Genomic DNA, 22,981 nt, shown 5'->3' on the forward strand with positions numbered 1-22,981 from the left:
CTCCCACTTATGCTTATATCTCATTGGCCAAAACAAGTCACAAGACCATATCTAACTTTAAAGATGGTGATAAAATACGGTCCTACTGTGTGCCCAAAAATAGAGAGCCAGAAGTATGTGAAGGAGAGGACTAAAGACTATAACAGGGCCTAATTTTCCCCCTAGCATTTAGCCAATTTTTCTTTTTTTTTTCTTTCTTTCTTTTTTTTTTATTGGTAAGCTGAATATAATTTTTTTTATTTTATTTTTTTATTGGTGTTCAATTTACTAACATACAGAGTAACACCCAGTGCCCGTCACCCATTCACTCCCACCCCCCGCCCTCCTCTCCTTCTACCACCCCTAGTTCGTTTTTTTCTGACACAATTTATTAAAGATTACATCCTTTGCCCAGCAAATTCACATGCCCCCCTCTATTATCTGCTAAATTCTCATATGTAATAATTCTGTTACTGGACTCTATTCCATTTAGCTCCTTTTTGCTTCCTCTTATCGTACCTCAAGAACCACAGCTCTTCAAAACCTTTCATAGTAAGGCAGGTTCTTCCTCACTATTCTTCTATTTCTACATCAAAACTTTTACCAGTTGTCCGTACAAGTCTTATTTTTTATCAATCCTAAATACACGAGCGACCTATGAATAAATGTAATCCAACAGCAAAGAAATACATATAAATAAAGCTTCAATGTTCCCCTTCAAATCGCCTTTCATTCTCATTCTCCTATTCTGCTAGAGGTTTTTTTTTAACATACATCACATGCATATTTTGTATATTTACAGCATGCCGATTTGTGTGATCAATATTGTTTAACATACATAGGATTAGACTATACACATTGTTCTATTACTTTTTAAATTTTAACTTGATTGTGGACAGGGAACATGATTTCAAGACCTCGAAATTCGTGAAGATTTGTTTTATGACTCAACATGATTTATCTTCGTGCACGCTCCATGTGCTCTTCCGAGAAATGTATATGCCGTAGTTACTAGATAAAGTGTTTCATAAATGAAACTTACATCAAGTTGATTGACAATGTTATTCAAATCTTCTGTGATCATCTACATAGATATTTGGCCTACTTATTTTATCAATTACTGAGAGAAGTATTAAAATCTCCAGCTTTGGGGACTTATCTATTTTTCCCTTTAATTCTGTCCATTTTTGCTTGGTAAATACATCTTTAAAGATATTATTTTTAAGTAATCTCTACACTCAATATATGGCTCGAACTCACAACCCTGAGGTCAAGTGTCAGTTGCTCTACCGACTGAGTGAGCCAGGTACCCTTTGCTTGGTGTATTTTTAAATATTAAGTGTATTCACTTTAGATTGTATGTCTCTGCTCAATGAATGGACTCTCGTGATTATAAAAATGACCCCTCTTACGTCTGATGATGCTCCTTGTCTTGAGGTCAGTGTTGCCTAGCACTGACATAGCACACAGCTTTCATACGCTTAATGTTTGCACAGTATATCTTTTCCATCTTTTGTGTTCTGTCTTTTTCATCATATGTACAGCAGATCTCTTGTAGCCAGCAAATAGTTGGGGTTCTCTCTTTTGTCAGTCCGATAAACTCTGAATTCAAATTATTGGTATAATTGAGACTGTCTCCATTATGGTATTTACTATCTATTTGCTCCTTTTCTTTGTTCTTCCTTTCTGTCTTTCTTTGGGTTAATACAATTTTTATATCCCATATTTTCTTTTCTATTGGCTGTTCAGCTAATACAGTTTTGTAGAAGGTTTTTGGTTTGTTTGTTTGTTTTGGTTTTGGGTTTTTGTCATGCTACCTCTAGAGGTTACCATATTCATCCGTAAGTAATCAAAGTCTTCTTGAATGATTATTATGTCACTTCACATGTTATGTAAGAAGCAGTGGTAAAATTGAATTTGTACTGCTCCTATCTTTTGCGATATTATGTCATATATTTACTTCTACATGTGTTATAAACCCCACAATGTATTTTTTTACTTTTGTTCTAAGTGGCTTATGACTTAAAGAATTTAAGAAAATGAATAAAAGGTTTTATATTTGCTTATGTAGCTTGTATTTCCAGCATTCTTCATTCCTTCTTGTATATCTGAATTCCCAGCTAGTATCAATTTTCTCAGCCCGAAGACATTCCTTTAGCATTTCTTATACAACGGCATATTTTGCCAGCAACAGGTTCCCTCAGCTTCCATTTCTCTGAAAGTATATTATTTTTTCCTTCATTTTCAAAAGATATTTTTGCTGGATCTAAAATTCTAGGTGAAACTTCTACTTATGACCATGAGGGAATAGGACAGTCTAGGATTACCTCTTGCTATCAACTAGAAAATGGAAAAATTATGGAAAACAGGTATTTTCAGATAGTGGGCAAAAGGTAGCACAGGACCGTGACCCCTAAGAAAAGGAAAACAAATGAGATGAGTCCTATCATGGCTTTGGCCATCTGACTGGAAGTTATTGCTAAATTTTGGCACAGGGAAGGCAAACCCCAGAAGAGTCCAATACTCTTACTAAATTGAGGAGACAGATTGGAGATCAATGCAGCCGGAATTTTCAGAATTCAGAATAAGGAGATTCAACAGAGAAATTTTTGTCAATCTACATGGGGTCCCTTTCTCCACAGTTCAAACTCCCGCCAGTTTCTGTATGATTTTGGTTGTCTTTGAACCATCTTATTTCAAATGTTTTCCCCAGATTTGTAATTGTTATCAGCAAGAAGATGAGTCTAATACTCCTTTGAACCCAGAACACCATAGTTTTGTTTTTTACCTACAATATGTCCTAGAGATCTTTTTCACCAATGTCTCATACCACATCTCATTCTTTTTAGTGCCTGCATAGCATTCCATAACACACGCGTAGCACAATTTATTTAACCGTTCTTCAGAGAAAAACAATCAACTCTAGGAGTTTGCCATTAGAAAAGATCTTATGATAAACAGACTTACAAATGTTTCTTTTCACTCATTCTAACAATTTTATAGGTTAACATCTCAGAAGAGGAATTACTGTGTCAAAAGGCCTAAATATTTAAAATTGTTATACTTAAAAATAGGCTTTACCAAATTAAACTTTATAGTATATATTTTCCTGTTCCATTTACTCCTTGAGAATCAATTTAACAAATTCTCCTTATATACCATTAGAATGTAGTGCTCACTTTCGCAGCACATATACCATTAGAACGTAAATTTAGATTATTTCCTTATTTTATGTATTTATATGTTTTACACCTATTTTTGTTTTTTCTTATATTTTTAGCTCAGAATTTTTGTTGTTGATGGTGCTGTTAGTGCTTAGTTCTACTGTTAAAAAAGTTAAATTTCCAGTATATTAATAAAATACTTATTGGGGAAATTTTTAAAAACACAAAAGAAAATGTTTTTCTTTTGGGATAAAAGGGATAAAGCATTCCTTTTCTTTCTTCTTAGGATATCTTCTTCCAATCTTTTTTTATATGCACAGGTTTTGATTTTAAATGATTTGATCATATCGTATACAAAACATTGTAAGATACTTTTCCACTTAACATTACATGAAAAGCATTTCCTCTCTTGTTAAATACTCAGATGCTTTTCAATTTTGATTATTTTAAATAGCACTGTAGTGACTTCGTACAATTAATTTATAATAATTTTTCAGAAATGGAAGTACTTGGTTAAAACTCATTGATACCTATTTAGTCAATATTGCTAAATTGTTTCTTAATATGTTTTAAACTTTGCACTCATTATCTATTCCATTACAACCTTGACAATTATTTTTTTAAATCTCTGCTGATTTCATAGGCAAAATAAATGGTTTCTCATTTCTCATTTCTCTAATTTACAGTTATTTTATTAATTATAAATTCAGACTGTTTTATAGACTCCTTAATTAGTTAATTTTTTTTCTTTTGCAAATTATTAATGTCTTTCTATCAGTTATTTTTTATCCTTACCAATACTATTCTCATCTACTAACATACTGATCACTGTCCCTCACTTATTAAAGCCTTCATAAAATCACTCAAACTTCCTTAAGTTCTGCAATTATTCTGGTTATCTATCAATGTCTATCTAATATCTTTGCCTCTCATTTTATTGACGTTCTAACTTCTAGTGACTTCCATCCCAATTTCACATTTGCCACACTATCCTGCCTCACTTATCATTGCAAATGCTTTATAAAGTCATAAATTCACAATTTTTCTGACTTTAACTTCCCTCATCCTATCAACTTTCCTAACACTTTGTCTTCATTTAATTTCCAAGTACTTATGAGTCACCAACATTCTCTCCGTCCATCAATACCTATCTGTAATCTATCTGTAAAACAGCCCTTATCTTCAGATCCACATCAACTCCATGAAATATTTCCAGAATCATAGTGTAGACCCATCACTCAGGCCCATTTGTCTTCTATTACATATTTTCTTTAAAACACTCAACCCAGGTCAGTTCACCTATCCTCCTTCTGCCTAAGTTTTGCTTGATGAGCACAGCTGATCATTGGCACCATTACAAATTCAAGATCTTTTCCTCAGCTGGGCTTTCGGGGTTCCTCAGGAGTCCTTTGTATTTCCTCTAGTTACTTCCACTTCCTCCAACTGTCAACAATTACTGCCGCCGTTCTTCACTTTCTTCAAACTACCAACATATCTCTTCTAATGCCACTTTTAGAATATAGTCTCCATCATTACTTCATGGAAAACACCAGCCAGATCTTCCTTGACTTCCTGCCACTTCATTGTTTAACTCTCTCCCTTCTTTTTTTCCTTCTTCTTTGACACAATTAGAAAGCCATTCTTCCTCCTAACTAAAGTTTATGACCTCCATCCTTGCTTTTCTACTTTCTCTGCTCCATTAATCATACCAATCCTCTCCTGAATCTTCAGTTTCTTCAGTGGTCGGGTACTTTTGTCAGAATTTAACTTTACTCAAGTTTCTCTCATATTAAAAAGAGATAGAGAGAAGGAAGAAAAGAAGAAAAGGAAGGCCTTCAAGAGGTCAGAAAGAGAACTTAATCCAGGACTCCACTAGCTAATATCCTTGGCAGATAAAAGATCGTGATAAGCATTTCTGGAGTAAGTGTTTAAAAGCATTAAGTTTCGGTGAGATAAAACTGCTCATGAGCTTCACATTGTCAAGAAAGAAAATTATACTATATCCTTCCATAACTCTAGAGATCAATCAAAATAAAGCCTTAAATGACATACCTAACCTCTCTCCCTATTTTGTGTCATAGCAAAATCATGTAGAAATATAAAATTAAAATGGCATGCATGTATATGTTTTCTAATCACATAATGTAATAAAAAATAGTCTTTTCAGCAGAGAAAGAAAAGTTACTAAAGGAGAGATTCCTTAATTGAATCTTAAAGAATTTCAATATATAGATTAGTTTTACTTTCTTGTTACCTTATAAACATTTTATATATGTGCATTTTTTCCGGTTTCACTGGTTTAGGTTAGAAAATAAATTATGTACTTCATAAACCCTAAAAATCTTTCACTGTGTGGCAGATTTAAGGGGAGTAATTTGCATTAAAAATGCTATTATTAGTACATATCAAAATAGCATTTCTTCCAAAATCTATTTATCGGTTTAATTACTTGGTTTTATTGATTATTTAAAAGGGTTCAAGAATTTTATTCTCAATTTAAGTGCTCAAAGCAAATATATTTTGTATTAGTTTTAATATTAAAAGTAGGAACTGTAAGCTCAAAGTACATATGGATTCTTATAAGACTTTATACTACCTATGAGAACAGATTTCTTTAAAAATTCCAAATATATACTAAGACCTGAAATTCATTATTTCATGCACCAGATGTCACTGTTTCTCCATGCCAAAAAAATGGACCAACAGATTTTTGGCAGGTAAAAATACCCAACTTTCTTTAGATTTCTATTCTTAAGTGTATACCAACAGAAATGTGTAAGTGTATAAATGAAAAACTAAGACTGCAAATGTTCACAGTGACATTATTAACATTTCAAACTAGAAACTATCCAAATGCAAATCAAGAGCAGAATGGATAAATGCATTGGGTGTATATATATACACACACAATGGAATACTATACAGCAATGAGAATTTAAAAAACTACAACCATACACAACAAATCTCAAAAACATGTTAGCAGAAGTCAGATTAAAAAAGAGTGTATACCGTAAGTTTCCATATGTTTATTAAGTTCAAAAACATTAAAAACTATTCTATGATTTCAAAGTCAGATTAATAGTTACCTCGGTGACTGGAAGAGGGCAAGGGGATAGTTTCTGCGGTATTGGTAACATTCTGTCTCTTGACTTGGACGGTGGTCATAGGGGTTTACTCAGTTTGTGAAAAGTTTTTGAGCTAAAATTTTACAATGTATATGATTTTATTTATATCTGTTAAACTTTCATTTCAAAGTTCAATAAAAAATTCAAGTATGAAGAATTAATTGAAACTACTTAATAAGTTAATAACCCCCTGAAGACCTACTCAGAATATAATTCAAATTTAATTATTACATATGTTGAGTAAAACTTAAGAATTCCCAAGGTTTTCCCTTCAATTGATTTCAAATCCCCAAATACTTTGGTTAACTCCCATGGCTGCTGCTTCCTGTAATTCAAGAGCAATTCCTTTACCATGGATTCCTATTTCATCCTGCTGTGTATCCAAGGAATGCACCTTCATTGATCAGCTCCATTTTTCATTATCTCAGCAATTTCCTTGATATTGACCCTTTCCCCTTACCCTGTAAATCTGTTTAAGTTTCTTCCATCTTCAAAAACAAACAAAAATCCTCTTTGCTCTCAGCTTCCTCTAGCTAGTATACCTATTGTAGAGTAGAAAAAAAAATGTATTCTCTACCCTCTTATGTTCAGTATCTGGGGGCTGCAAATTAAACTGACAAGAGGTAGATTAGCAAGAGAAAAAAAAATTTTTTTTCCCTTTTCACAGCTAGGCTTTCTTGGCTCCATATCCTCATCTCCTAAAGACATCTCCTCTGGCAACATATAACTTCATGAAAATTGTTCTCCCTTAGCTCACAAGAATTCTCAATGTTGCAATTAATTTTTTAAAAATATTTTATTTATTTACGAGAGACAGAGGCAGAGACACAGTCAGAGAGAGAAGCAGGCTCCATGCAGGGAGCCTGATGTAGGACTCAATCTTGGAACTCCAGGATCACGCCCTGGGCCAAAGGCAGGTGCTAAACCGCAGAGCCACCCAGGGGTCCCAATATTGCAATTAATTAGCCTTTGTGTTTTCCCCTAAGGCATTTCACACTACTGATAATTAATATTTTGGGGGCAGAGCTAAGCTGTCTGGAACACCAAAGTCCTCACCTAATAGGAAATGGGGGAGAAATTGTAGTCTTATGTAGTAAGTTAAGGTACATTCTTAGGCCTCATTTTCTCTAGGTAAAAAATCCTGGTTTCTCAGATAACCTATTGCCATTCCAGAAACCTCTCTCCAAGATGACACCTCAGCACAGAGTAGGGAGTTCCTTTTTATTCTTGGCAGTGAGGATAAATGGAGATCCTTTAATCCCTTTAATGTACTTATGTTATTTTGGCACTATCTCTTCTTCAGAGAATACTTCTTGTCTGTCTGATTACTACTCCCCTAATAGCAATTGTGGTTGGAATCTGCTGAATATAAACCAGTGGTTTTCCATGGAGGTAGTACTACCCTCTAGGGGATGTTTTGGAAATATTCCGGGGGGAGGGGGAGAATTAGTGTTGTTTGCAACATTGATCAGTAGATGATACTGGTATTCATTGGGTGGAAAAGGGCTAGAGGGTTAGAGGTTCTGCAAAACAAAAAATTGTCCTAAATCATATAAGACCCTATAATGTCCCACCAAATGTTTCCATGGATATAAAAATCTCTTTATAATAATCTAACCAGAAACCTGACTTCATTTTATATGTTGAAAAATATATTTCTTGCAAGTTTAACATACACTGAATTTTCCAACAAAGCAATTACATTGAAGACCTTGCTGAGAGTGTTCATCATTGCTGCAATTCACAATGACATTCCTAGTTGTAATCCTTGATTTGGTATTAAAACATGTTTCATCAGCCTGTATGAGTAGTTGCAGCATTCACAGTGATTGCACACACAGGTGCAAACATTTGTACACTTTATTATATATTCTAGTAATCAAATTGGTGGGATATTTACATATTGGAGTACATATTCATGAATTGTATTCCTCTCATTCTTCCTTTATATTACATTAAATATATTGACTTTTATTATTGTGTAGATAGGTTGTATTAACTACAAATATAACTTTCGCATGATAAAAAGAGTATCACAAAATCTTTATTTGAAAAAGGACCCCCTGGATACAGTTGAGAACCACTGGTATAATTTGTAGAACAGCCACTTTTTGCTTGGTGAGGGCCCCGTAATGCTCCCTGGCTGACCACTACTGCCTTTTAGTTTCACAAATAATCCATAATAATGGCCAAAGGGCTAAATAGAGACTTACTTACTCAAAGAAGATTCTCATTTTGAAGCTGATTAGTCTCTTCTGCACCCCCAATTACGTTGGTCTGTCCAGTGCCTAAGGTGCCTCCTAAAGGAATACTTGCAATAACTCCAATCATTTGTATCTTTTCTGCGTGTCTTGCCTATCACCAATAATCATGCTTTTATAAAGACTAAACTCAGTCTAACTCTGGCATTTAAACTATTAAATTAGCTATTAAGCAAAGAAGTTGAGTTTTCCATGGATAAATAAGTAAAATAGAATTGTTCTTGCTGTGGTAGAAGGTGTGTGACAATAATTATCTGTTCAAGGCACAGGTCTAAAACTTTGTTCTATTCCCTCAGCTTATCTCTGCTATGAGGGAAATACAAATTTTCATCTCATTTTATAGATGAGAAAATTGAGACACTGAGAAGCTAGGTAATTTGCACAGGATCACAGAAATAACCTTTTTTAATGAAAGAGCTTTGGGAATGTGAATGCCCAGAACCCCACTTATGTCTAGGAATATTCTTACGGTGAAAGCCAACATTATGTAGACATCTAACACAAACAGTAAGTTAGGATAGAATAAGACTAAGTTATGATTCCGTATCAAATGCGGTAACGTCTGTTGTCATATTAAATGGGAGCAGAAGGGGCCCCTGGGTGGCTGAGCAGTTAAGCGTCTGCCTTCAGCTCAGATCATGATCCCTGGGTCCTGGGATCAAGTCCTACATTGGGCTCCTCACAGAGAGCCTGCTTCTCCCTCTCCTGTGTCTCTGTCTCTCTCTTTCTGTGTCTCTCATGAATAAATAAATAAAATCTTTCTAAAAAATGGGAGCCTAAGATGTACCTGGCATTTTCAAATCCAGTTTCTGTTTTTGCTTCCTGATTTTTTTTCTTTCAAGATTTCTGCTTAACAGGATGAGAAGATGTCTCATAGTATATGCATCTATCTCCAGATGCAAAAATCTGAGCAGAGATGCTTCAGCAGCCCTGCGAATGGCTTCAGAAAGTCTTTTTCTCTTTCATCTCCAAATGGGAATCCAGAAAAGAAGTTAGTAGAAAACTACAGCCTTAACCACGCGGAGCGACTATTCAGTTAATTACTTTCATCATTAAGATCCTTGAAAACTTATACCACTTTCAGACAACCACTTTTTTTTCAGTGTTACAACTCTTTTCTTAACCCAAAAATATTTTAAATAATTTTTAATAAATTTTCTACATGAAAGGATAATCTTGACACTATGGTTTCAGGCAAAGACACACCAACTTATTTATCACAAGATTTTCTAGTGAGAGAATATCATATGAACGAATTTGAATTGTGCTCTATGCTTGGATATCCACAAAAGGAACTCAGAGGTGGGATCGTCTTCGATTTTTCACTCTGTTGTGAACTTGGGCTATTTTCACATGTTTTGTTGCACTCAACATTTTTGCTCTATTTTGTCCTAAAATTTTTTGCCTGAACTATAATTTAAGTGAAGTTTTATATAAAATAATAATGAGCCTCAAGACCAGGAAAAAATGGTTTAAAATGGAATAAGAATACACTTGCCAAAGAATGAGTCGTTTGCTTGCACCCCTTTCTCCACACTCTCTTCTTCACCATCTTCCATCAACTCTTCTCTCCCTTTATTAGCAGGTGAAATAAACCATGGGCACAGTTTAAGCACAAACTGCATTTAATTTCAAAAATTTTTATTATGATTTATATTGGCTTGTTTTGCTGTTTAATTGAAATGTCTTCTATTTATAAACATTCTTTGGTGACCTTGGAATGAGATAGAGCACATCATAAAATTTCCCCTTTAAACTAGTGGAAAATTGGTTTACTTTAAGAGCTTTTGTATTACAGTTTTCAGGAAAAATTCAAATTGTTTGGCGAACGACAGATGTGTTTATCCTTGACTTCTAAACACAAACTCATTCCTTCTCTGCTACCCTCCCAGGGCCGTGTCTACAGAGCTCCCATCGTACAACATGAATCACAGGGAGATGGTGTGACGTGCAACTACAACTGCTCTTCAGTCCTTTGTTCCTACCCAGAAAACAGAGAATGAAAAGAAGCCTCTCTATAAATATGACACTTTAGTTGAAAATTTTATCCCTTGTTATCCAACAATCTCAGTCAGGAATTTTGGGTGATATCTTGTATGTTATTATAATTATCAGGAATTTTATAAATTTAGGAGAGAATATATGAGGATATTTAGGACCAATTAATACTGCCCCTGATAAATCTCGTCTCTCCTAATAGAAGTGAAGAATATAAAGTATTCTAAGAGTTATAAAGGCTGTGAACACAAAAGCTTGGCAAATTTCCCCTCTGTAGCTTAATTTTTTTTTTCTTTTATCCTCATCTACTACCTGCCTCCTCATCTCCATTTTGAAATAAAAATCTCAAGGGAAAATTAATAAGGAGCAATATACCAACGTATGTGTATGAAAACACTGTTAAACATCCTACCAGATATTCAAGTTTATATCAAGGAAAATTCTTAAAAATTTCTTTCTGTGCAAGTATAATAACTTAGGCACTGTCCCTATATCATTAAAAGCTAATTCTGTCTTGTGTGGGGAAAAAACCTTGCCTTTTATATCTGTTCAACTGCAGTTCAACAAAGAACTTCCCAAACCCCATCTGTCACCCTATCCATCCTTGTGTAACTTTTCGCTTAACTTTGATGGCAGTTTATTAGATTAAGTTGCAAAATAAGTCTTTTCTTCCCCAATTTAAGAAAAATGGATAGAGGTAGTATGAACTCATGTGAATGCAATGGCTAGAACTACTAGTTGTATCTCATTGCACAGCTGTCAACAAAGTTACTGAACATCTGCAAAGCACATGGCATAGTGCTTAGCGCTGAGTATTGAGTAAAAACCAAGGCAATTATATCCTTCATGAATTCTGAATCTTTATGATTCATATGTCCCACCATGAATCCTGGATACTTTTCTCTCATCCCTGATACCTCTGCTTTACTCTATCTTCTCTTCCCCTCCCCCCACCAAAGCTCAAGACAAGTCCTTGGAATACTCGTCCATCTTTCCTTCCTTCCTTCTTTCATTCCATCAGTCAGTCACATAAGAAATACTCATTATTCAGCCTCTATTCTGTGCCAGTTCCTTTTTTAGGCATTGAAGATATAGGAAACAAAACAGGCAAATTTCCTAATCTCAGGGGAATTAATAAGATACTATTCAGGGATATAAACAGAATAGTGACCGTCAATGTTTAACAAAGTATCTGTTATTATAATTATTTCATTGCTATATCTACTTGATGCCCAAATGTAATAAAGTAATATTAATTTCAATATATGTACAAGTAAACCCAAATATTTGAGACTGAATTTTTTTTTTTTTTTTTTTTTTACTTTGCCCACGTGTGAGATCAGGTTTTTCTTCACTATCTTGCAAGTGAGCAGTGTCACTTACCTTGGTAACTAAAAGTCTGCTCCCCCAACATTACCCTGGATTCAGTGCTTGCAAGGTCTTTTCTGCTTGTTACCTCTCCCTATGGCAACAATATCTGCAGGTCCTAGTGTTGCCTGGTTGGCCAACACACTCCCCATTTATAAATGTATCATGCACTTCTAGGTTGGTCCACCACGGGTACCACTATCTGTTCCTATTGCTTGAGGCCCAAATTTTCCTCTTTCTGTGCCCCTCTCCTTTTTAAAATTTTTAGCCAAAGATGAATGCTTATACATCAGATGATTTCACTCATGCTTCTCATCTTAAAACTCAAGCACCATCCAAAACGTAGATTCTTCTCTGTTCTCTCATCTGAAGATTTACACTACCTACCCCAACCTCTCTCCCAATTTCTTGTTGTTGACTGCCACCCAAAAACTTTCACTTTGCTCTTTGGAGTCTCATTTCATTGTTAATTATTTTTTTCTGTATATTCAATCCCTTCAGAGAAAGTTCTCTTCACCTCCTTCTCTAAAGTAGTGCTTCAAAGATGCTTTCAGGCTGTTCATTGGATAAATAGTTCAATTCTAATAATTACATTTTAAATGTTATTAGAAAAATATGTTATCAGAGTCATCTTTGCACACATGCTATTGCTTAGGTCAAAATTAAAGGAAGCCCTTTGATTTAAAAAAAGGAGATCGTGAGTTGATTTATCTATTCTTGTAAAATTTTATTATTTTATTTGAGAGACAGTGAGTGCAAGCAAGGGAGTGAGAGAAAGCATGAGCAGGGGGGAGGGGCAGAGAGAGAAGCAGATGCCCCGCTGAGCCGGGAGCCCAATGTGGGCTCCAACCCAGGACCCAGGGATCATTATCTGAGCTGGAGGCAGACACTTAATGGCTTAACCAACTGAGTCAGCTGAGGCACCCACGCGGCCTGGTGAGTTGATTTAAGGAAAAATACTGAAATAAAAAACCAGCAGTTTATATAGAAAGTAGAAATGGCAACCATCCCAAATGACTGCAATTTAAGAAGTGCTACCTTAATTTTCCATGGAAAACTTCATCATCTTATGGTCTCACTCATATGTGGAATATAAGAAATAGTGAAAGGGATTATAAGGGAAAGGAGGAGAACTGAGTGGGAAAAATTAGAGAGGGAGACAAACCATGAGAGACTCCTAACTCTGGGAAACACACAAAGGGTTGCAGAAGGGAAGGCGGGTGGGGGGACAGGGTAACTGGGTGATGGGCACTGAGGAGGGCACTTGATGGGATGAGCACTGGGTGTTATATGTTGGCAAATCGAACTTCAATAAAAACAAAAATCTAGGAATTAAAAAAAAAGAAAAAGAAAACTTCAATTTCAGTGTTACTTTTCTCCAGTGTGTGTGGTGCTTTCTCTTATATCCCAGCTACCATAAGGCCAGGAGATGTCAGTTCCATTCTCTCATTATCTTTCCCAGATCTTGACTTTGTTTGACTTCATCTGGAAACATCTTCAAACTGTAATGCTCTATAAGCCCCAGCTATTCTCTGTGGACTATTGTCCTTCAGAGGATCCACATCTTATAGACATTAAAAATCCTCAGCAATCAATTCACAGGCTTATATTCTTGTGGTTAGTCTGTGTACATGTGGATGTGTATTACTAATAAAAGTAATATTTCTCCATTTGTGAAAATTTGGTAAATACAGAAATTAATGCTGTTTATCATTGTTAATGTTTTTTAGACACTGCTAATAGTTTGTCATATTTTCTTCAGATTATTACTGATATTACTTTGCTTATACTTAATCACTTAAGAGTACATCTTAAAAGTTTTTATGTTATTAAAGTTGTCTGTCTTTAGAGTATAGTATGACTAATCCTTAATAACCTAGTATAAATAAATGCTATCATTTAATCATCCACCTATTGTTGGACACTTACAAAGTAATAAAATTTTATTATTGTATAATTTTTGCAATGAACATCTTTGTACCAGTTTGAATTACTTCATTGGGCTAGATTCCCAGAAGAGGAGCTTCTATGCCAAAGTCATAAAGGTCATGAAATAATTTGAAGTGTAGCTGGATAAACTGAGGACTCCCCAGGGGCATTCTAAAGAACAAAGAAAGTAGCTAACAACCCCGCCTTTGGCGCTTTTGTTGTCTAAAGCTGTTCCACCAGCCAGCAGCCTTTTATTATGCTGAGTGGGCTTGGTGAACTGAATGGACTTTTTGAGAAACTCGGAGTTCAGGAGAAGGGAGGAGTGAGGAGGGAGGAGTGAAGCAAAAGTAGAAGAGGAGACAGATGTGAGAGTAACCAAGAGGAGTGAAACTTTGTGAGAATGAACAGGGATGGTGAAAGGAGATCTAATGGGATTTGGGAAAAATCTTTTTATATGGAGCCTACATTCTCTTTCACAAAAAGCTTGTAATGTTTGTTCACACTCTGTCTTCAAGAAGTTCAGACAGGTCACATGGAAATTTACAGAGCCTGGTATACAAAGGCTTATAAATGCAAACTTCAAAAGAATATCTGCAAAGCTTGCATGCTATGAATCTATAAAGTAGGTATCTGGGTTAAGGCTGTAAGCTTCTAGAACACAAAAAGCCATAAAAGAGGCTTTTAGCGGCTGCCTGGTGGTTTTGAATTTGGGAGGTGCAGGTGGAAGTGGGGCTTATGGAGAACCCTGGAATGATTTTCTCTAAGTTTACATTTTAAGAACTAGCTACAAACAGATGCAATTTTCAACTACATCACTCCCCACTCCCCACCCCCTACCCCCATCACAAAAAGATTTGGTAATTTCTGATGGGAGCAGTTTCATTCTAGCATTTTGTTTAAGATCAGGGACTGAAGAACCAGACTGCCTGGGTTCAAATCCAAAATTCAAAACAAGGAAATGACTGCACTAGATCAAAAAATGTCATATATATATATATATATCACATATATATACACACACATATATATGATTATATATAAATATAACTTATATATACAAATCCCTAACTTCATAATTATATTAAAAAAGAAACTCCTTGGGCAGCTTTGATGGCTGCTAAGACAGGAACTTGTATGAGTAAAAGAAGAAAAAAACATTTACTTATTCTATCCTCTCTATTCAGATTGTATTTAAGAATATTCCCACCAAAAAAGATGGCAGTTCTTTTTACAGAAGAATGAAAACTAGCAAATTCAGGAGGAGTATTAGAAGTGGAACATCACCATTTCGCCACTCCTAAAAAAATAATAAATGTTAGGGTTATTTAAGAAGAGCTTAAGAAGAGAGAGAGAAGAAGAAAAGCAAAGCTGATCTAATGAAGTCTGGGTCTCTTGCCAGATTACTGCAAAAACATGGGTGTGGATGAACATGTTAATTAATACCCCACATAAGCAGTCCAGCGAAAAATGTGAGACATTCGGAAGTACCAAATAATCTGGTAGGTTGAGCGACAAATGGCATAAAGGGGGTGAGAGAGCCGTCAGCATGCAGTACAGAGATGCTCACACTGCACACCCACGCGCAGAGGCCTAAACACGAGCCTCTTTCCTGGGCCTCCTGGACCCCAGTTTTCCAGTCATGCTCCTTCCAAACTTCTGACCAAACAGCTGCCCCACTCACCGCTGCCTAAGGTTCCAGGTGGGCCCTGGCTGTGGACCATGTCCGCCTCCACACCAAGTGCACGGCTAGATGAACCGCCTGGGGTTCTGGCCCTGCAGTCCATCTCCTTTTCCGTCTGTCTTTCAGGGCCGTTCTTGAGTAGGGGACACACTTTTAGAAAGTTTATTTTCAACTTGCAGCCATATACCAAGATGATCCATCATGAATCAAGCTTTAACTTTCTTCCTCCAACAGCTGGCACTGGAGAGCCCCTCCCACAGGGCTGAGGGATAGCTGTTAATGCGAGCGACCCTTGCAGCTGGCCTGGGGGTCTGAGCCATCTGTTCTTTTTTCTTTTTTTTTAAGATTTTATTTATTTACTCACGAGAGACACAGAGAGAGGCAGAGACACAGGCAGAGGGAGAAGCAGGCTCCCTGCGGGGACCCCGATGCGGGACTCGATCCCTGGACCCCAGGGTCATGCCCCCAGCCGCCACCCAGGGATCCCCAACATACCACTTCCATCTTACAAGAGATTGCTGTCAGGCTTGCCCAATGTTATGACTTGATGGGTCTGACCCAAGATAGATCGTTTTTACTACATGGCTATTTGATGTTCTTGGGTCAGAGTCCAGTACTATGCCGGGGACTGTTGCTAGTGTTGCCAGCACTGTTGTAAGTGCTGCATAGCTTTCTTTTGCAAATGGCATATCCGTCTTAGTCTTATTAAAAGAAAGAAATGAAGGAGTCATTGGAACAGGAAAAGCTTAATACAAAGAGTTATTATTATTATTATATATTTTTTAGATTGTATTCATTTATTCATGAGAGAGAGAGAGAGAGGCAGAGACACAGGCAGAGGGGAGAAGCAGACTCCATGCAAGGAGCCCAACGTGGGACTCGATCGCAGGACGCCAGCATCACGCCCTGGGCCGAAGGCAGGCACCAAACTGCTGAGCCCCCCAGGGATCGCAATACAAAGAATTATTAACCAGAAGGATTAGAATAATGAGTAATTGATTAGTAAGAAGTGAGAAAACTTAACAGAATATAGAAATAGCAAATATAAGGATCATCCAGTATAGCCTGGGGCTGAGATCAAGTAACAAGGGAAGAGTCTCACCACTCCACCCCAGAGATGAGATCCAGGCCTCTGTCAGGAACTGAGAAGCATTCGATATTTTGTCCTCCTTGTAGGCTAACGGATTAGCCTGCCACAAATTCATAGAGCTTGGAGAAAAACACCAGACTCTGGAGTTAAAGACAGCTTTGTTACTCACAGCACTGACTGGAGGTAATTTCGCACAAGTCCCCACGCTCCTCCCCAAGGAGGGATACTGGGGGAAGATGCTGGCCACTGGGCGATGACAAGGCCATGTGTGCTGCAGGAGCCGGGCACTGGAGAAGAGGCAAGTGCTGCCAGAGGCCGAGGCTAGCGAAGGCCTCACAGGCTGTAGTAGCCCTGGGACATGACATGCGCTGCAGGAGCCTTCCTACTGGGGCCAATGGAAGCAGGAGGCACACCCCCTTGTCCTTGCAGGGTCTCTCTGGTGCCCTCAACTGACAAGGCTCTCGTGCCAGCTTCCAAAAGGTAGTTATTTAAAGCAGCACAGGCAAATGTGTGAATTCAGAACTGAGAGCAAATAGATTGACAATCAAGATGACGTGGACCAAGATCCAGAATGTCGGGGTCTACGCACGGACTCTGCTTCTCCTGCTTACCAGCAGTTCCCCAGAGCATCGTCCTCTGCCACAGATAACTCTAATGTCTTTGTGTTTGTGGGGTTATATGGTCCAAGTAGATCTACTGATACTAGAGTATGACAGAGGGTGTGCGAATTAGCATGGGCTTGGGGCAAGACCACCAACATACGCTGTTGTCCATTCAATGAATGCATACTGCCTCTGACCCTTCATCCTGGTGGGACTGGAGAACTCATTCCACGTGCTAGAGGCTCTGGTAATCTACCTTGGGAAGATACCGCAGCTGGTGCAGCAGCTACGGCACTGATTAGTGCTACCACCACAGAGTAAATTTGAAGCAGTTTACTGCCATCTGCCATGATCCGTCCAGTTTTTGCAGTAGCCAACCAGGGAAATTAGATGGGGAGTATGATGAGAATTTCTTAGTACAGTAGATTTTAGTTTAAGTTCAGTCAACCAACATGTGGGATCTTCAAATTGCTAGGTATATACATTCTAATTTTACATTCAGGACTGGGGAAATTATCGCCACTTGGGTTATTGTCCCAGCTACAAGATGGACCTTAACCAGATCTCCTATTCTAATTGGGGGAATCCATGATGGACCTCTGGGTCCAGCAAAAAATTCATACCCTGTAGCCAAAAGTCCCCAAAACATGTAGGCATTCCTCTTTTCCTAGTGTATGTTTATCTGAGTAAATAGCCATAGGTCGCTTTGGATAATGACAGAGGAATTACGACTGCATACATTTGTTGTGAAATTGTTGAGTTATTCCTCGTGAGAGGCCTCTTTTTAGATGAATGAACTGTGCATCTGAGTGCTGGCTAAGGTCTGAAAATTGGAAATGAAATTAGAACTTTCTATCAGATCAGCTGATCTTGACCTTCTGGTCATTCATTTTTGAACTGTTTGATTATATATTTACATATCGATTGTATATATTAAGCTCGAACTTTATATTGGCTGCCCATCAATATCGACCTTAGGAACCATGTTTCCTGAACCATTTTCATAAAGTCCTTTAAATTAGTCGATTTAACTAACCAATATTCTAACTTTGCTGCTCATTAAAATAATTGCATCTACCTTGCTTTTCGGTGGCTAAATGCTGCCTCCCAAGTCCTATTCCAATACCTATCACCCTCCCACTTCTATTGCTACTAGGAAAGCCCACATCTCCTACCTAATAATACTAGTGACCCTTCACCCATGCATTCTTTTTTTCACTTGATGGACAGTGTCCTCCAGGCCCTCCTAAGGAATATGGTCAACGGGTAGATATCTTTTAGCTTTATATAGTTGATATACTCTAACACCTTAAGACTTCTTAAGACTTCACTTAACACTTCAGATTCTTTCCTCCACAATTTACTTCATTCATTAGGGAACACTGCTTTTTTCAAGCTTTGAAAAGATAACCCACCAGTAAACTAGAACCATCATTTGGGGATCTTACCAGAATAATAAATTCTGCATCGTGGGGATGTTCCCCAATATCAACAAAATTTCACTTGTCCAATTTTATATTCTGCTACTCACTGCCCCACCCCCAATTCCCCAGCTCCTGACTCCCACCCCATTCATCATTCCTGGGAACCACACTCAGGCATATTTCCCCCACACTTGCACGCATACATGTTAGCCACATCCTACAGCTATTTTGGTGTACAATTTCTTCCCACCTGTTCAAGTCCAGCACTTCTTCAATTGCGTTATGCTAAATGCTGACAAATTACCCTCAGCTGAGCTGACAAATTACCCTCAGCTGAGCGTAAGTAGTCTTCTAACACACTGGACTCATTCTGCATCATCTTTAAGCATGGGAAGGGGGTTCTCTACAATCCGATAGGAAGAAGGGGCCAATTCAACGAACCAAGAGGTTTCCGAGGATCTGAGCATTCAAAATTTTCAACATCTATCCAGACATTTCTACCGCAAGTTTCAGAATTCCAGTTCTCTATCAAAACTCTGACTTTGGTGATAGGAGACTCAAATTGTGAATTCAGCCTTTTCTGAAGTTTTAAAAATTAAGTCTTATGCTTCATTTTCAGCTTTGTCTGTATCCAGCTGCAAATGAGTGGTTTCTTTATATGCTGTCAAGAAGGCTCCTTGATTCTCACAATTAGCTTTAAGTTGTTGATTAATGGATCTGAACTTGTCGCTTTCCCTATCAATACATTAATATCTATTTTTTTTTCAGTATGTCAATGGCATTTAGCAATAGCCACCAATTCCACAGTATTTAACTGCCATTAATCCCATACCTCTAAAATTCCTGAGAGAGCGTATCAGGAATTTGCATCTCCTCCCATAAGCTTGGTCAACCATAGGTGAAAGTGTTAGCAATCACTTTGCTATAAAATACTCTACCTCCCATCCATCTCTGGGTCTTCTGTGCCACCTAACTGTAAGTGATCCAACCCCAGATTCCAGACTTAAAGTCTGCTTCCTAGCACAACTCTTAGTATTAACTATTTTAGTTTAGATTAGAAGCAGAGCCTAGAACAATGATTTGTGTTCACATGATTGTTCAAAACAATGGGCGAGTGTCTACTGGAGAATGAGGGAAGCAGTCTAGGCCAGTGAAAAACAGCTAAGTAAGAATGTGGCCTCAGCTAGAGACAAGCTTCTACATGATGTCCGAAGTAGTTCTGGAGAAACTTTTGAATGCATGTGTCAGTCAGTCATTAGATCAGCCAAGGTTATTCCCCTACTTGGGTGTGTGTGCAGTGGGATGGGAGGAGAGAGTGGGTGGTGATGGGAGGCACAGTCTCCTTGCCAAGGTAACTCCAATTTTGTCAAAGGCAATTCTCCACTAAAGGGAAGAGGCTGTAAGGTATTAGCCTACACTCACAGAACCTGAGGGGGTGCACCAGCTGGTGAAGGGTATCTATGTGGAACTCCAATGGGGAAAACATGTGATACCTAAGATTGGCTTTAAAAGATTCCAATAAAAAAAATAAATAAATAAATAAATAAAAAAAAGGAGAGATGGAAGAGGGATAGAAAGAGTGAGGAAAAGGAAAGAAGGGAAGGAAAGGGAAAGATTAATGGTAGGGATAAATAGATAAAACAAGAGCAGTCGAAATTTTGCAGTTCTTGAAGTGAACTGAATGGTACATAGGGGCCCACTATGTTATTTTTTTGAATGTTGTTTAAAATTTCAATGATGAAAGTTTTTTTCATTTTCTTTTGAAGTCAGTCTCCAGCATTTCCTAGCTATACAGTTTTGGGCAGATTACTTAACATTTCTGTGGAACAATCTCCTCATCTATAGAATGCAGATCATAATACTAAATAGCTCAATGGGTTATTTTTAGAAATGCCTGAGTTAAAATCATTGAACATACATCTGAAACTAATGGTGTACTGTATGTTGGCTAACTGAATTTAAATTAAAAAAAAAAAAAAGAGAAATGCCTGAGTTAAACACATATAAAGTAGTTTTGAGAGTTCCTGACATAGAGTAAGCACTGTATTAGGATTTTTTTTTTTTTAAGTCTGTGCCCCGCAGCCCTTTAAGGAGGACTATGAACTTGTCTGATGATAAGGGAAAAATTCTCAAGTCAATTTCTGCATCCACTAGATATGCTTCCCATCAAGTTCTAGTTGTCTGCCTGGACAATCTGCTTATTAACATGGAGAGAAGACGCTGTCTTGGACATCTGATAACGAAGGCCATCCTTCGACCTTGAGACAGTGGAGGACTCCAGCATGGTAAGGGAAGGGAGTAGTCAACACTGTGTGACTTTCCTTTCCTTTATAGTAAAAATCCCCAAGACTTGTGATAAATCTAAGAGGCATTAAAAGATTGGTCTAATAACTCTCCTTGCCTTTCCCAAGACAGAAGATTTGGAGGAATTTTTTCAGTGTGAACGTGATGCTGTCTTCATTAATACAACCCATTTTCTTTCTTTTCTTTTCTTTTCTTTTCTTTTCTTTTCTTTTCTTTTCTTTTCTTTTCTTTTCTTTTTTCTTTTCTTTTTCCTTTTCTTTTCTTTTCCTTCTTCTTCTTCTTCTTCTTCTTCTTCTTCTTCTTCTTCTTCTTCTTCTTCTCCTTCATCAGTGCCTTTAGAATTAGTTTCTTGACTTTTTGGGTTTTGTAAGAATGCTAGACTGTCCTCAGGATAGATTCAGGGTAAGAGCAGAGATTGACAAAGAGGCCTAGTTATATTTAAATTATATAAGGGTCTTCATCCAAATTACCATATTATTGCTGGAAAAATAGATTATTTATATTCTTCTCCCAATAATGTGTTAAGATTCCAGTTTTTAAGTGTCCTCACCAGCACTGTGAATTATCCATTTTTCATCGTTGTTCCCTTGATAGGCATATGACCATATCCTTCTTTTTATTGATAAAAGAGACATGACTTGTGAATAAATTCCTTAAACTCTCTTTTTCATATCTTTAAGGCTATCTATAATTATGCTTCTCTTTATCTCCTCCCCTTACACCTTAAAAGTTGTTGGCATCCCTCCTTCTCTTCGACATGAACTTATTGTTTATGATCTGATTCCTATGCCCAAACATTTTCTTCTAGAACTTGCTACATTAGTTTCAGTCTCTCACTGGTAACTTCAACTCTTTCTTCTCCACTTGTTACTTCCTTTATGCCTGAAATATAATTGAGTCTGTACCATCTTAACATTATTTTTTCCTGATCTTGCATTACCTGGAACTTGCCACCTCTTTGTTTCTGTCCTTATCCAAAGTTCTTTTAGAAGTAGAAGTCAATCACTGAAATAAGACTTCTGTGTGTAACTTCTCACTACAATTATTTTGGAAAAAATATCTAATTACCTCCCTTGCCGAGTTCATAATTCTAATTGCCACCTGCCATTTGATACCATATTTCATTTCTTCAGATTATTTGGCAACAGTGGCACTTTTTCTCAAATCCTGCTCTCCTTTGGTTTTTGTGCCAGAAATTTTGTTATTTTTTGCTTTATTTTGTTATTTTTGCTTTTTGTTAACAAATATTCATCACGTCTCCTTTTTTATTCTTTTCCCTCTTGCGTTGCAACTAGAAACTCTAGGACCTGTGTTTCCCAAATTCCCTTTCCACCAGAGTGCTGAAGTAATTTACATTGTAATACAGAAAATTTGCTCAAGATTTGAAAGACAGAAAAGAAGCAAAAATCAGTGATCCTTCCTGTGAAATCAGTGAGTATGTGCAAAGGCTTCTGCACACATGTGTATAAAATGTTGTGACTATTAGCAGCAATTCCTGGCAGTTCCTGACCCAGGCAGCAGTGGAAATTTCCTGCTTCCCTGGGGTAAGGCCTTCTCTGACTTTACCCCTTTTAATTGTTTTGTATCTACCTAAGTCCTCCTATCACATTTCTTTTCTTATAATAATTAGAGGTGTTTAAGTTGTTCTGACAAAAGACTGACTAGTCAGCTCCCATGAGGAGCACTTTGGTGTCCATTCTGTCCCTCCACAATGTTTCAGCCTGTTCATTCTGATTCCTTTGTGGTATTCATTACCTTTCTGCAGTCCCTACATATTGATGATCTTTGATGCTCCTCTCTTCTTATTCTACGTTGTCTCTTTGGTCACTATCTTATTCTACACTATTTCTACCTCACTGTTCCCTGTACCGTCTTCTAAGGCTCCAAATTCATATAAAATAACATTCATATTTATCAGCTTTGCCTCGAAATAAGAGATGATCTCACAGTTTCTGTACCTTAAAACAAACAAGAAGGGTTTATTAGTCACTTGGATTTCATGTCAACTGTGGGTCACTATGAGTTGGATGTGAGCCTGAGCCCCTATTTGGGATAT

Source organism: Canis lupus, chromosome 31, assembly GCF_048164855.1.
Source record: "Canis lupus baileyi chromosome 31, mCanLup2.hap1, whole genome shotgun sequence".
Classification (NCBI taxonomy): domain Eukaryota; kingdom Metazoa; phylum Chordata; class Mammalia; order Carnivora; family Canidae; genus Canis; species Canis lupus.